The sequence below is a fragment of the Camellia sinensis genome, chromosome 2 (assembly GCF_055761805.1).
Source record: "Camellia sinensis isolate YWXY chromosome 2, ASM5576180v1, whole genome shotgun sequence".
Classification (NCBI taxonomy): Eukaryota; Viridiplantae; Streptophyta; class Magnoliopsida; order Ericales; family Theaceae; genus Camellia; species Camellia sinensis.
In genome coordinates this window covers 183,771,605-183,787,404 of record NC_138962.1, presented here as the reverse complement: position 1 = coordinate 183,787,404, position 15,800 = coordinate 183,771,605, and the positions used below count along the sequence as shown (strand labels likewise).

The 15,800-nt window shown below is 40.8% G+C and overlaps 1 long non-coding RNA gene across 1 annotated transcript; it reads left to right on the top strand.

Moving 5' to 3' along the window:
• Positions 1–697: 697 nt before the first annotated feature.
• Positions 698–2,718, top strand: LOC145819756 (uncharacterized). The gene is made up of 3 exons (XR_014360528.1): positions 698–898; positions 1,026–1,083; positions 2,030–2,718. It is a non-coding gene; the product is annotated as an uncharacterized LOC145819756 (long non-coding RNA).
• The last annotated feature ends 13,082 nt before the right edge of the window (positions 2,719–15,800 follow it).

Sequence of the window (15,800 nt, the reverse complement as noted above, 5' to 3'; positions counted from 1 at the left end):
CTCTTTCACCCCTGCCACTCCATTTACACTACCACTACCACAACTTCACCACTAATCTCTTTCGCCATCACCATCACCACCACCATCATCTCTTGTCCACCACATTCACTACTGCTGCCGTTCTTTTTCCTCTACCATAAAAAATTAGTTCATGATTTTTAGTAATAAAAAAAAGTAGGCCGCAGAAAAATATTTTTCATTGACTACAGAAAATTAATTTTTATTTTAGTGGAAAATATTTTTCATTAAAATATATATGAAACAAATAAATTTTCAACCTTAATAACGAAAAGAAAATGAAAATTATTATTTATTTATTTTTATTATTTAAATATTCATTTATGATGAAATTTTTTTTTTATTTTTTTTTCTCATCCCCCCCCCCTCATTTTTATTTTAGTGAAAAATATTTTTCATTAAAATATATATGAAACAAATAAATTTTCAACCTTAATAACGAAAAAAAAATAAAAATTATTATTTATTTATTTTTATTATTTAAATATTCATTTATGATGAATTTTTTTTTTAATTTTTTTTTTCTATTACAAAATAAAAAAATGAAAATAATATTTTTATTATTTAAATATTATTTTTTAAATAATATTTTTTTAAAAATATTAAAAAAAAAACCCATTTTTTCCATTCCCGCGCCCCCCCACACCAAAATCCCCAATTCTTAGAACCAAAAAAAAACCCCCCAATTCTTAGAACCAAAAAAACCCTAAATCTAATCGTCTCCCTTACATCACTCTCTCAGTCGCCTCTCTCTCTCTCTCTCACCCTTTCGTTCGTCTCTGCACCGATCTCGTTCATCTCTGCACCGATCACTCTCTCATTCTCTCGTTGTTCATCTCATCGATTCGCACCGATCATCGCACCGCCGATCTACTCACAGGTAAACTCTTTCTCTCAATCTCTGTCTCTCTCTCTCTCGGCCCGATGGTTGTTTTATATATATATATATATATATATCAGATATATCTCTGATCTAATCTGTCTCCCTCACTCTCTCATCTCATCAGATCAGTCTCATCTCTGTCTCTCTCTCTCTCGCCCCGATAGACTCACATTGTCTCACAGGTAAGTCTTTCTCTCTCTCTCTCCCTGATCTCTCATCTCTACACTGCACCGATCGAATCTGTGTGTGTAATGTCTCCCTCATTCTGTGATGTCTGTAATGTCTGTATGTTAATCTGAATCTGAAATGTTGATCTTAGTTGATCACACTGTGTAATCTGAAATCTGATCTTAGTTGTGTCTCACACTGTGTAATGTTGATCTTAGTTGTGAAATCTGAAATCTGTATGTTAATTTTATTAATTCTGAAATCTAAATTTGAATCTGAAATATGAATCTGTGTGTTTTTGTTTTTAATTAATTTAATTTTTTTTTTCAGATTTGGTATATTATATATGCAAATCAAGACAAAAGTACCCAGAAATTAAAATCAAGTTACATGTTTGTGCATTTAGGGCGTGTTTGGACATCCCATTGGACTTGAATGTTTACATACTTAGTTATATTTCAGCTTAGAAAAGCAGCAGTGTTATAGTGGACAAGTGATATAGTGTCATTTGGGAAGTCATTTGCTTAACTAGACGGTGTGTATTGAAAATAAACTGAGGTAATTGTATATAAAGTGGGAAATGTGCCGATGTAAGTTGAAATTTTCAGATTATAAAAAAAAAAAATTCAGAAAAGTGTATCAGTATAGTATCGAGATTGAATATGCTGAAAATTTGAATGAATGCTCTCAAATTTTGGTGGAAGCATAAATTGACAAATAATAGCAAGTTTGGCAATGATTTTACAAAGATTTTGTGATTCAGTCTAAACAGGATGTGGTCTTAAAGATACTTTTTTCCAATTCATGAATTTAAAGCCAGGGTTGAAACTCATTGATTGATGGTATGATTGATATTAGATGGAGAAACTCTAATCGGTTCTTTTCTCATTAATACATATTTCATTGGTGTAATGGAGAAAAGAACTTGGGGTTGACTGTCTTCTACTGATTGGAGTACAGGTGACTCAAAAGAAAGTTTCTATATTGGTCCCCTGGAAAGCATTTCAAGTCATAGTAATCTGAATCAATGGCCTTCAGAAGGTATTTTAATAATTTCGTGTGCTTTCATTTGTTTATGTTCTCTTAATGTGTCCTCATATAACAATTTCATTTCTCCTGCATTTTGTGATCTGTCATTTAGCATACATTTTGTACAATGGGTACATGATTCCTAAGGTGAAAACATTATTTCTGGTGTTGTCTGGCTAGGAAATTCCAGAAGTTTTTCCATCTTGGAGACCTACTATTGAATCTTACTATGAAAGAGTCCTGTAAGTTTTCCCCATTGTTTATTCCCGTGTCACACTCTGAAAAGAGAGTAGAAAGTTATCAAAAATCATAGTAGATCTATTCACTTAAACTGTGTCTGCCTAGTAAGTTCATTTCCTTCAATCAACGTTAATTTCTTTATACAAAATCAGAAGTTTTGCTCATGCATCCAATACATGATTTCTTTGACTAGTTTATAGTGCTAATTTGTATTTCCTTCCCTTGGATTTGACGTTTTGGATTTCTTTCTTGTGCAATTGAAGTTGGAGTGTTGCAAGAATTCTAATATGTAGAAGACCAGATTGAGGGTTGTGAAATGTGAAATATCAATGATTTCTTTGATTTTTTTACTTGTGTCCAACACATTCCATGCACTTAACTTTTTTTGTTTCTTCTTCCTTCTTGGATGTATGTATGTGGAGAATTCATATCATCTCTGTCATCCCCTTAAATTCTATAATTACTTTGAATGTTTTCATTTATATCTTTAAATTTCAATAATCTTATTTGGATTCTAATAAAGTTAGTAAATGAATTGCTATGACAATCCAAATGATCGAAAAGAGGATATGAGTGGATGGTACACTGACATTTGTTATGCCTTTTTGGTTGGCATTATATTGCCACTCTTTTTGGGTGAATACATTGTATTGCCACTCATATTGTATGTTTTGTGTAGCGCTGCATGAGATTGATCCAGTCTTCAAAAAATTCTCTTGCTCGGAGAAACTATCAAGCTTACTCTTATCCTTAGACTACAAGAGGCCGATGATCATTCAATCAATGTACATATTTAAGGTACCTCTTGTTCTTTTTTCATCATGTTATTAGCACACTTATTTTCTGTTAATGTGGCAGTTGTATGTATCCAATAGGCTGAGCTTGAGCTTGTGCTTGTGTCTTTGACATACAGCACTGTGCGAGCTTAGTGTGGCCTTCTTTAGAAGAAAAAATGCATTTGGCAGATGTCTGTTCAATTATGTTCTTTTTTTTTTTAAATATATAATTGATTTATCAAAGAATTTTTTTTATCAATTCTTTACCATCTCAAATAGTTGATCTCTTTCGCCCAAGATCACCTATGTTGAAGTTTAAGTTTATTAAAATCCCTCTCTATATTTTTTAATTCATCGTCCGTCTTAAGGTAAACATCTTCATTGGTTTAGTTTTAAACTCCCCAGTCCTCACTAGTAGGTGAAGAAATGTTGCTCAAATGATGACAATCCTTTAGGCCTGACATTTTACTCTTTGTTGTCACCATATCACTAAATCAAATATAATTACTCTGTTTCACAACTTGCAGAAAAGCATATATATATAGACTATGGCTATGAGTATTCTTGATCATCATCTCATACAATAATCATTAATGTACTAAATATCTTTCTAGAGTGCCGTAAAATTGTGAATTTTCGTCAACCCTTAGTTTGCAATTTTCAAAAAGGAAGTCTAATTTAATTTTGTTTCCTATTCTGATTTACTATCATTTGATGAATATTTTTCAATTTTTCCTATAGAGTTTTGTTCTCTTGGAGTAATTCTTCAATCCTTTTATTTGTTCTTTCAACTCAAAATTTATAGAGCTACATGTCTATTAGGTTGAAGCCTTGAATTTTAAATTCAAGTATATTTTTTAGATACTGAGTTGGCTCTTTTGTTGTATCTTCTTCAACCTCAACAGCTTTCCGAGGCAGAGAAGGAGATACAGAGGCTACTGGAGAGATGCGATGGTGTTTCAAGCAACAGCCCGACTTCATTGTTCTCCATGGAAGCCATGGATCCACCTTTTCTAGGGGAGTTTGGGATGGAAGGGTTTGGAAATATTTTTTATGTGCCAGAAAACAATTACAATCATGGAATGGATTGGGTTAATCTTATATGATATGTAATTAAAGCAATTCCAGTATTAATGTAGCTAGTGACCATCTTATGTACATTTTTTTGTTTTTTTTGCCCTTGGCTTTGTTTTTATGTTGCAGTGTTTCAGTGGTATTTTACATTTAACTAGAAGATGGAATTGTTAATGTTAGAATATAACTTGTTTTTTAATTATAGATGAATTTTTATTTATATATTGGACTTTTTAATTATTATATAATTATTGGTTTTTTTTTATAGTTATTTTTCATTTAATATAAGTCATTTTTATATTTTTAATAATTTTATTATAGGTTTTTTTTTTGTTTTTTGTTTTTTAATTTTTTTTGAGACGGCAGAACATCTCGTCTCAAAAAGAAATTTGAAATAGGCTTTTTGCGACGGCACCTCTACTGTCGCAAAAGGTAGGGAATATTATTGAAAAATAAGGCCTTTAGCGACAGTATCATAGCCGTCGACAATAGTCATTAGCAATGGCTTAGGTTGTTGTTTCAAATACACTTTTAGCGACGGTATTTTTTCCGTCGCAAAAAACCCTTTTAGCGACGGCAATACGGTGCCGTCGCAAAAAAATTCAGATTTTCATCTATTATTGGCGACAGAAATTTGCCGTCGCAAAAAAAGAATTTTCCCGTCACAAAAGCAAAGGCGACGGCACTTGCCGTCGCTAAAACCCTTTTGCAACCCCTTTTGTTGCGACCCCCACTTGCCGTCGCAAAAAGTCATTTTACCGTCGCAAAAACCTTTTGAGACGGCAATTGGGGTATTTGCGACGGCGTTTTGCCGTCGCAAAAAATAATTTTTTTTGTAGTGTGTCTTCCCCTCTCCAAGGAGAAGCTCTAGCGTGTCGGTTGGCTTGCCTCCTCGCCATAGCTTGCAATCTATTTGAAGTGGAAATTGAAGGGGATAATCAAAGGGTCATCCTGCTCAGTGTCTTAGAATCGGTTCCTCCATGAGAGTGTGAGGCTGTTATTCGCGATATCGGATGCATGACTTCACAAGGCAGGTTCAAACTTGCTTGGTGACCCATATCAGCCAATTCAGTGGCCCACTGGGTGGCAAAAGCCTTTTTTTGGAATCAGCTGCCCATCGACTGAGTTTCCAACCCTCCACTTGACCTTGCTAATCTCTGTGGGGCTTCTGCACCATTTCCTTGATGTCTGTTTCCTTATTTTCACAAGTTCAAAAAAAAAACAAAAAAACATTGGTAATTACCTAGTTCAGTGTCTCATGTGGCAATTGTCAAACCTCTCACAAACCTCTATCGCTCTGCAATCCCTGTGGCAGTAACCATCACAATCGATAGTGATAGTCAAAGACGGCATTGTCGCCGACTAGACTATCCTAAAAAATTAACCAAATTTTAAAATTCCACCAAAAAAAAAAAGGCTTTAATTGTTTTTAGTAGAATTTTCAAAATTTCATCCATTTTAAAAAAAATAAAAAAAAAAAATTCAGTGTCTTTTAGCTTAGAATCACTTGGAGCATATGGGAAAACAAAATTGCAAGTAATTAAATATTATTTAATGGATGAAAATGAGAAAATTTATAATCTCCACCCATGCACTAACATCATTTTAAATCCATTCAATTCGAATTGATATTTTTCCATCACAATTGATGTGAAAAGACATCTACAAGTGAGAGGGAGATTTATGATCTGGATTGGGCCGTGGTAATGGCCAGACAGATTTGGGCCAGACAAGATTGGGCCGAGGTAGCGCGGTCCTGTGCTGAAAGGATTTGCTCGGTTAAGGCAAGGCGTGGTTGGACTGAGCTACATAGCTGCATGGTATAGAGGCCAGTCAAGTGAGATGTCCGGCGCCAGGAAAAGCGTGGTTGGACCGGGGTTCACGAGTTAGCCCGGCATAAAGGCTGACGGCAAACCAGCATGAGCTGTCCCGAGCTCGGCTCTACCGGGATGCAGCCGAGCTCGGTCCTCATTAAGCGCGGCGAGCGGAGCGCTCTGGCCAGTTGCATAGCACGGCCGTTGATAGCCGAGAAGATGTAGTGTAACGCCCTCAAAATAATAACATTAAACCAACCATATTCCTTTATTCATTAGAGCTCCATATCATAAATATTACATGTTAACATCACAACAAAATTCCCTACAGGCTTACAGCTTTCCAAGTTAACACTTGGTTACAACAAAAGAGTACTAACTCGTTTACACATTAAGCCCTAGGCTTGAAGTTACATGTAATACATCAAAAGTTAAGTGACAAAAGTATATCCGCCACTAGCCTCCCAGCTATGTCCTTGGAGGTGGCATGCTTCATGCACCTGAAAATGATGTTCCCATATAGGGTGAGCCACAGCCCAGTAGAAATACACTAAACCAACCATGGACAATGACTAAAACATTAGCAATTGATAGTTGGTCAACACTGATACAATCACATAAATTACATATTTATGTCAACGACTTACAAGTTCCAATTACTTTTCATTTTCCCTTTTTCAACAGATAAGCATGCTAGCTCTATCATCATTTCCACAGATATGTATAAAAACTATATCTCACATTCAGATAAGCATAAAAGCTATATCCACATTCTCAACAGATATGTATATCAACAATATCCACAGATAAGCATACAAGCTGTATCCACACTCTATAACAGATATGTATATCAACAATATCCACAGATAAGCATACAAGCTGTATCCACACTTCACAAAGATAAGCATATGAGCTCTATCTTCACTTCTCTAGACAAGCATATGAGCTCTGTCTACGGAGTTCATCCCCTATCTCCTCCCAATACCTATCCGGTTTAGAGGTACATCCCCTATCTTCCCCTAAACCGCGGAGTACATCCCCTATCTCCTCCTCTACACATAACGTATATAAACACATTGGTTCTATATACAATCACACAATACACACAATTAATGTATTCTATCAACCGTCAAGTTCCATGACACATTCCATTGATTAGTTTCCGTTTACCTAATCATCATGCATTGTCTACAACAATCTCGACTATCCTCCACCGATAGCCCAAAGCAGTTATTTCTAAAACAGAAAATAAATGCACAAATGGATATTCAATCAACATTTCATTTCCTCATTTCTCACCAATTAATTATCCCAATTAATTAAACAATGTAATTAGGCCATTTTCCATAATTACCATTTCAACCCTTAGGTCCCATTTTCATCAATGATTCAATAATCATTCCATTTTTCTATGTCAAACATGCATCTAGGTTTATTATGAATAAAACCCCAACTTTTGTAAAATTACACAAAAGCTCCAAACTTTCACAAAATTACCAAACCAAGCCCAACATCTCAAAATACCAAAATTTAAAGACAAAACCCATAGAGAGGAGTAGGTTATCCCTACCTCAAATTCAGAGTCCCAAAGGAGAAGACGACTAAACCCAACGTGCTCCAAAACCCGAGATTTTCAGATTAAAAAGTAGCCCTCGACGATCAACAACTTTTTTGTAAAGGCCAAAGGTGAGTAAATCACTCCTACTAGATCAAAACCTAGAGAGAAGGTAGAGTCTAGAGTGAGAGGCTCAACAATGGTGATTTTAGAAAAGTAAGAGAGAGAAGAGAAAGTGAAAAAGTGATTTGAAAAGTCACAATTTCGGGACTTAAACCCAGTCGTCCGCTCGAGCGTAAAACACCCCGCTCGAGCAGCCACTCCCAGACTTCCGCTCGAGCGGCCAACCTCCCGCTCGAGCGCAGAATGCACTCGCCCAGCACTTTTGCAGAACCAGGCCTCCGCTCGAGCTCCCAACCCTACGCTCGAGCGGCACTCAGACAACCCCGCTCGAGCGGCCAATACCACGCTCGAGCGTACAACGCTGCACAGGAAAATACTGAATGGGTGTAATCTCCGCTCGAGCGCCAACACCTCCGCTCGAGCGTAAAGGCCAAAATCTGGGCAACTAGTTTTGGTTTGTAAACTCAACCAACCTGTAACAAACCCGCCCAACACATCCTATAACTCAAATACAAAGTAAGAAGGGATGTAAACAAGATAGTAAACAACTACCAACATCCACTGACACATGTCCGGATCACTATACAACAAGGGTAAACCCGGGATCGCTATAACCTCCCCCCCTTAAAGAATTTCGTCCCCGAAATTAAACACAAGTTTTCAAAAACAAGTTTTCCTCCATTTTAAACAATGTTACATTTTAACATTCAACAATTCGACCCATTACCGGTCATCCCATCCCTTTAACAAGAGACATATCACAATATGTAAACAACATATGTATTTTCAACATGCATCAACATTATGCACTATCCTTCCAATTTCAACAATATATTTAACACATATAATGTCATTTTCAACTTCCATATGAGGCAAGTTCCAAAACATGCTTCCAATAATCAAAACATTCTCAATGTTTTACAACTTAAGACATATATAAAAGCTCTTAAGTTCAACATAATGTAAAATTTAAATACAAGATCACACATCAACAAACAAGTCCGGATATTTCTCACGGACTTCCAACTCACGTTCCCAAGTGGCTTCCTCCACTCCGTGATGTTTCCACAAGACTTTCACCAAAGGAATGGTCTTACCACGCAGGACCTGATCCCGCCTATCCAAGACCCGAACCGGTCTCTCCTCATACGAGGCATCCTCATCTACCTCTAAATCAGTCCAATCCAACACATGTGATGGATCTGGCTCATACTTCCGAAGCATACTCACATGAAACACGTCATGCACTCCGGATAACTGCGGCGGTAAGGCTAACCGATAAGCAACCTCACCTATCCTCTCAAGGATCTCAAAAGGACCAATAAACCGAGGGGATAACTTCCCACTCTTCCCAAACCTCATCAGACCTCGCCTAGGTGATATCTTCAGAAAGACATGATCACCTACCTCAAACGCCAAAGGCCTCCTCCTACGGTCGCCATAACTCTTTTGTCGACTCTGGACTATAACAAGCCTCCTACGGATAAGTTCAACTTTCTCCGTCGTCTCCCTAACCAACTCCGGACCCAACAAAGGTGCATCACCCACCTCGGCCCAACAAACTGGAGACCTACACGGTCGGCCATACAAGGCCTCAAACGGTGCCATACCGATGCTAGACTGAAAACTGTTGTTGTAGGCAAACTCTACCAATGGCAAGTGCCTCTCCCACGTCCCACTAAAATCCAGGACACAACCCCGAAGCATATCCTCGAGGATCTGAATAGTACGCTCGGACTGCCCGTCAGTCTGAGGATGATAAGCCGTACTAAAGGTCAACTTAGTGCCCAGTGCACTTTGCAAACTCTGCTACAACCTAGCAGTAAAACGAGGATCTCTATCTGAGACGATCGTCACTGGGACCCCGTGCAATCTCACTACGTCCCGAATATACAAATCGGCAAGATGATCTACCGAATCTCTCACGCGCATAGGAATAAAGTGCGCCGACTTAGTCAACCGGTCTACAACCACCCAAATAGCATCACTACCCCGCTGAGTCCTCGGAAGACCTACAACGAAGTCCATAGTGACATGCTCCCACTTCCACTCGGCAATAGGCAAGGGTTGCAACAAACCCGCTGGCCTCTGATGCTCGGCCTTCACTTGCTGGCAAGTAAGGCACTTCGATACGAAAACAGCCACATCTCTTTTCATACCCCGCCACCAAAACTGGCGACCCAAATCCTGATACATCTTAGTACCTCCCGGATGCACCGCAAGGCGCGAATGGTGAAACTCTCGGAGTACTTCCTCACGGCAAGCCTCCGGTACAAACAAACGGTCTCGGTATCTCACACTCAGGTCGGGATACACCGTCAAACCCTTCTCAACTTTCCCACTGGAGATCTTCTCTCGGAGGGATTCTACCTCAAGGTCACCTCTCTGTGCCTCTAACACTCTAGTCACAAGTGTAGGCTGCGCAACAACAGAAAACAAGGCCGCAGCCTCAACAGATTCACCCAATAGCAAATCAAACTCGCCAAGTGCTCCCAACATCACCCATTCCCGGATGGCTATACAAGCTACATCACTAATGGTTTTCCTACTAAGGGCATCGGCCACAACATTGGCCTTTCCCGGATGATAATGCAGCTCAAAATCATAATCCTCGATGACCTCCATCCATCTCCTCTGCCTCAGATTCAAGTCTCTCTGTGTAAACAGATACTTCAAACTCTTGTGATCCGAGAATACCTCGAACCTCTCACCATAAAGGTAGTGCGTCCAGATTTTCAAGGCAAAGATCACAGCTGCTAACTCTAGGTCGTGTGTGGGGTAATTCTTCTCGTGTATTTTCAACTGACGTGAGCCATAAGCTACCACTTTTCCCTCTTGCATCAACACACAACCCAAACCCTCTCGTGAAGCATCACAATAAACCGCATAACCCAACCCTCTCTCCGGAATAATCAACACCGGAGCGGTGGTCAATCTAATTTTCAGCTCTTGGAACGACTTTTCACAAGTCTCACTCCACACAAACTTGACTCCCTTCTGAGTCAGCCTAGTCAACGGTGACACTAACCTGGAAAAATCTTTCACAAACCGACGGTAATACCCAGCTAATCCCAGAAAACTGCGGATCTCAAACACACTCTTAGGCTGTGCCCAATCTTGCACTGCCTCAACCTTGGATGTATCAACCGACACCCCTTCCCCGGATACCACGTGGCCTAAGAATTTGACTTCCCCCAGCCAGAACTCACACTTCCCAAACTTGGCATACAGCCTATGGGCTCTAAGTAACTCAAGCACCACTCTCAAGTGTGCCTCATGCTCCTCCTCAGAAGACGAATAGATAAGGATATTGTCCACGAAAACAACCACAAATCGGTCTAAGAACTCCCGGAAAATCCGGTTCATCAAGTCCATAAAGACTGCCGGTGCATTGGTAAGTCCGAATGGCATCACCAAAAACTCATAATGGCCATACCGCGTACGGAATGCCGTCTTAGGAATATCTTCCTCCCTGACCCTCAACTGATGGTAACCCGATCTCAAGTCTATCTTAGAGAAACAACGGGAACCCTTCAACTGGTCAAACAAATCATCTATACGGGGCATAGGGTACTTATTTTTAACCGTAGCCCGATTCAACTTCCGGTAGTCTATACACAATCTCAAGGCACCATCTTTCTTTTTAACAAAGAGTGCCGGTGCTCCCCACGGTGAAACACTAGGGCGAACAAAGCCCTTATCGAGCAATTCCTGGAGCTGAACTTTCAACTCAACTAACTCTGCTGGAGCAAAACGGTAAGGTGCCATAGAAATCGGCGCCGTACCAGGCACTAAATCAATAGAGAACTCTATCTCTCGGTGAGGTGGCAAACTAACAAGATCTTCGGGAAAGACATCCGAATACTCACAAACCACCCTCGGCAACACAATCTGTGTCTCATCACACTCACTACTCTCAGAGCTAGCAAGCAAACCACTAAGCTCACTTCGCCCTCGCGAATCATACCCCGGTGGCAAAACACTACCAACCCGGTCTCCCAAGAAATGGAACCACTCCCCGCTCAAGGTACATAACGTGACCCTCTGGCGGTAGCAATCAATAACAGCCCGGTATGACGATAGCCAGTCCATACCCAAAATGACATCAAAACCCTTCATGGGCATGACAACAAACGGAAAAGGAAGCCTATAGTCGGCGACCTCTATATCACATCCTCTAACACCCTGTTTCAGAATCAACTCACCACCCAAAGGCGATACCACACAAATAGGAGATGCTAACTGTGCTAACTCCAATTCCAAAACAGATGCAAATGCAGCAGATACAAAAGAATGAGATGCACCCGTGTCTATCAACACATTAGCAACCGAGTTGCAAAACAGAAAAGTACCTCTCACTACTGATGGAGTCGGTACTAAATCCTGCGCGGTAACAGCATACACGCGCCCCGTAGGCCCCTGGTCTACCTGCTCACCTCTCGGAGCAAAAGACTGCTGCACAGACTGGGATGACGAAGCTCCCGGATTGGCCCTCGAGGCCTGCACAGACTGAGCTGGCTGAAAACCCTGCGTCTGCCTAGAACCAGACGCTCCCGAAGTGGCACTCAACTGTGGGCAAAACCTCTTCATGTGCCCAGGTTGTCCACACTGATAACAAGTCAAGAGCTGCCCCCTGCCCAAACTCTGACTCTGCGGTCTAGCTGAAGAAGAAGCAGCTTTCTGACCCCCACCCTTCTGCGGGCAAACAGATACCTTGTGACCCAGCTGGCCACACTTGTAACAGGTGAAATCCCCCTGACCATCTCTCCCGGAGCCTGCACTCGGCACTGGGAAGGTCGATCTAGCAACACCACCCTGCGACTGCTGAGGGTTATAACCCTTCTGTCTCCTGCCATCACTCTGACTATCCTGGCTCCTCTTGGAGCCTCTCTGACCCTCATCCTCCTCCTGCATCATAAGCTCCATATGAGCTGCAGCGTCCACTAGGTGTCTATACTCTCGAATATAAGACCCACCAATTCTCAACTTGAGACCCCGCCTCAACTTCCGCTCAAACTCATAGCAACGGCGTTCCTCAGACGCCACCAGTTCAGGTGCAAACCTAGACAGACTGGTAAAAGTAGCCTCAAACTCGGCCACTGACAAGCCCTGCTGATTAAGCCGGCTAAACTGATCCCTCAGCTTTTCCCTAGCTGCTGCTGATAAAAACCTCTCCTGAAAAGCATTCACAAACGCCTCCCAAGTACCACCAACACGAGCTTTCTCGTACTTCCACCATTGACCCGCATCTCCCTTCAGTTGGAAGGATGCCAAGGTCACTTTCAGTGCTCCGTCCTCGATGCCAAGCATCTCAAACGTCTTCGTTGTCTGTTCGAGCCATTCATCTGCCTTAAGCGGCTCTTTAGGATCCCCGATAAACTCGTCCGGATTACACCGGAAGAACTCCCTCTTCAAGAAGGAAGGCCCTGTCTCAGCTGCCTGATTCCCAGCTCTAAGAATACCCAAAGCTCCTGCTATCTCTCTGGCCAAGGCACCCATAGCCTGCTGACCCACTGGCTCGGCCACATTGGCCTGCCCAACTCCCTCCTGCACTGCCGGAATCTCACCCGGTAACGGTACTTCCTGCCTCGCAGGTCTACCACGCCTAGCACCTCTTCCTCGTCCTGACATCCTAATAAAGGCAACACAGAACGTTAGCACATTCATAAATGTGCCGAAACTAAACACTCACGTCCTAATGCATGGACAACTGTAATTCACTCCACATAAGCACATAAACACATAAGCACTTACGAATTTCATTTCCGGATAATAATAGTCCCGAGGCGTTACTAGAGTTCCGGTTAGAAACAGCATTGATCAAGTGCTTTTCCAACAAGACTCCCAGAAACTCAAGGATCCAATCAATATCCTAGAAATTAAATCCCATACCCACATAGTCACATAAGCATGTTATCAAATAAACACATAGCATATGGTACTACATCTACGTCTCTATCAAGCGAGACAAACCCATTGTGATCCTAATCACTTCCCACGTACCCAAAGTATTCGAACCCGGTAAGCTCTGATACCAAGTTGTAACGCCCTCAAAATAATAACATTAAACCAACCATATTCCTTTATTCATTAGAGCTCCATATCATAAATATTACATGTTAACATCACAACAAAATGCCCTACAGGCTTACAGCTTTCCAAGTTAACACTTGGTTACAACAAAAGAGTACTAACTCGTTTACACATTAAGCCCTAGGCTTGAAGTTACATGTAATACATCAAAAGTTAAGTGACAAAAGTATATCCGCCACTAGCCTCCCAGCTATGTCCTTGGAGGTGGCATGCTTCCTGCACCTGAAAATGATGTTCCCATATAGGGTGAGCCACAGCCCAGTAGAAATACACTAAACCAACCATGGACAATGACTAAAACATTAGCAATTGATAGTTGGTCAACACTGATACAATCACATAAATTACATATTTATGTCAACGACTTACAAGTTCCAATTACTTTTCATTTTCCCTTTTTCAACAGATAAGCATGCTAGCTCTATCATCATTTCCACAGATATGTATAAAAACTATATCTCACATTCAGATAAGCATAAAAGCTATATCCACATTCTCAACAGATATGTATATCAACAATATCCACAGATAAGCATACAAGCTATATCCACACTCTATAACAGATATGTATATCAACAATATCCACAGATAAGCATACAAGCTGTATCCACACTTCACAAAGATAAGCATATGAGCTCTATCTTCACTTCTCTAGACAAGCATATGAGCTCTGTCTACGGAGTTCATCCCCTATCTCCTCCCAATACCTATCCGGTTTAGAGGTACATCCCCTATCTTCCCCTAAACCGCGGAGTACATCCCCTATCTCCTCCTCTACACATAACGTATATAAACACATTGGTTCTATATACAATCACACAATACACACAATTAATGTATTCTATCAACCGTCAAGTTCCATGACCCATTCCATTGATTAGTTTCCGTTTACCTAATCATCATGCATTGTCTACAACAATCTCGACTATCCTCCACCGATAGCCCAAAGCAGTTATTTCTAAAACAGAAAATAAATGCACAAATGGATATTCAATCAACATTTCATTTCCTCATTTCTCACCAATTAATTATCCCAATTAATTAAACAATGTAATTAGGCCATTTTCCATAATTACCATTTCAACCCTTAGGTCCCATTTTCATCAATGATTCAATAATCATTCCATTTTTCTATGCCAAACATGCATCTAGGTTTATTATGAATAAAATCCCAACTTTTGTAAAATTACACAAAAGCTCCAAACTTTCACAAAATTACCAAACCAAGCCCAACATCTCAAAATACCAAAATTTAAAGACAAAACCCATAGAGAGGAGTAGGTTATCCCTACCTCAAATTCAGAGTCCCAAAGGAGAAGACGACTAAACCCAACGTGCTCCAAAACCCGAGATTTTCAGATTAAAAAGTAGCCCTCGATGATCAACAACTTTTTTGTAAAGGCCAAAGGTGAGTAAATCACTCCTACTAGATCAAAACCTAGAGAGAAGGTAGAGTCTAGAGTGAGAGGCTCAACAATGGTGATTTTAGAAAAGTAAGAGAGAGAAGAGAAAGTGAAAAAGTGATTTGAAAAGTCACAATTTCGGGACTTAAACCCAGTCGTCCGCTCGAGCGTAAAACACCCCGCTCGAGCGGCCACTCCCAGACTTCCGCTCGAGCGGCCAACCTCCCGCTCGAGCGCAGAATGCCCTCGCCCAGCACTTTTGCAGAACCAGGCCTCCGCTCGAGCTCCCAACCCTACGCTCGAGCGGCACTCAGACAACCCCACTCGAGCGGCCAATACCACGCTCGAGCGTACAACGCTGCACAGGAAAATACTGAATGGGTGTAATCTCCGCTCGAGCGCCAACACCTCCGCTCGAGCGTAAAGGCCAAAATCTGGACAACTAGTTTTGGTTTGTAAACTCAACCAACCTGTAACAAACCCGCCCAACACATCCTATAACTCAAATACAAAGTAAGAAGGGATGTAAACAAGATAGTAAACAACTACCAACATCCACGGACACATGTCCGGATCACTATACAACAAGGGTAAACCCGGGATCGCTATATGCAGCCCGGCTGT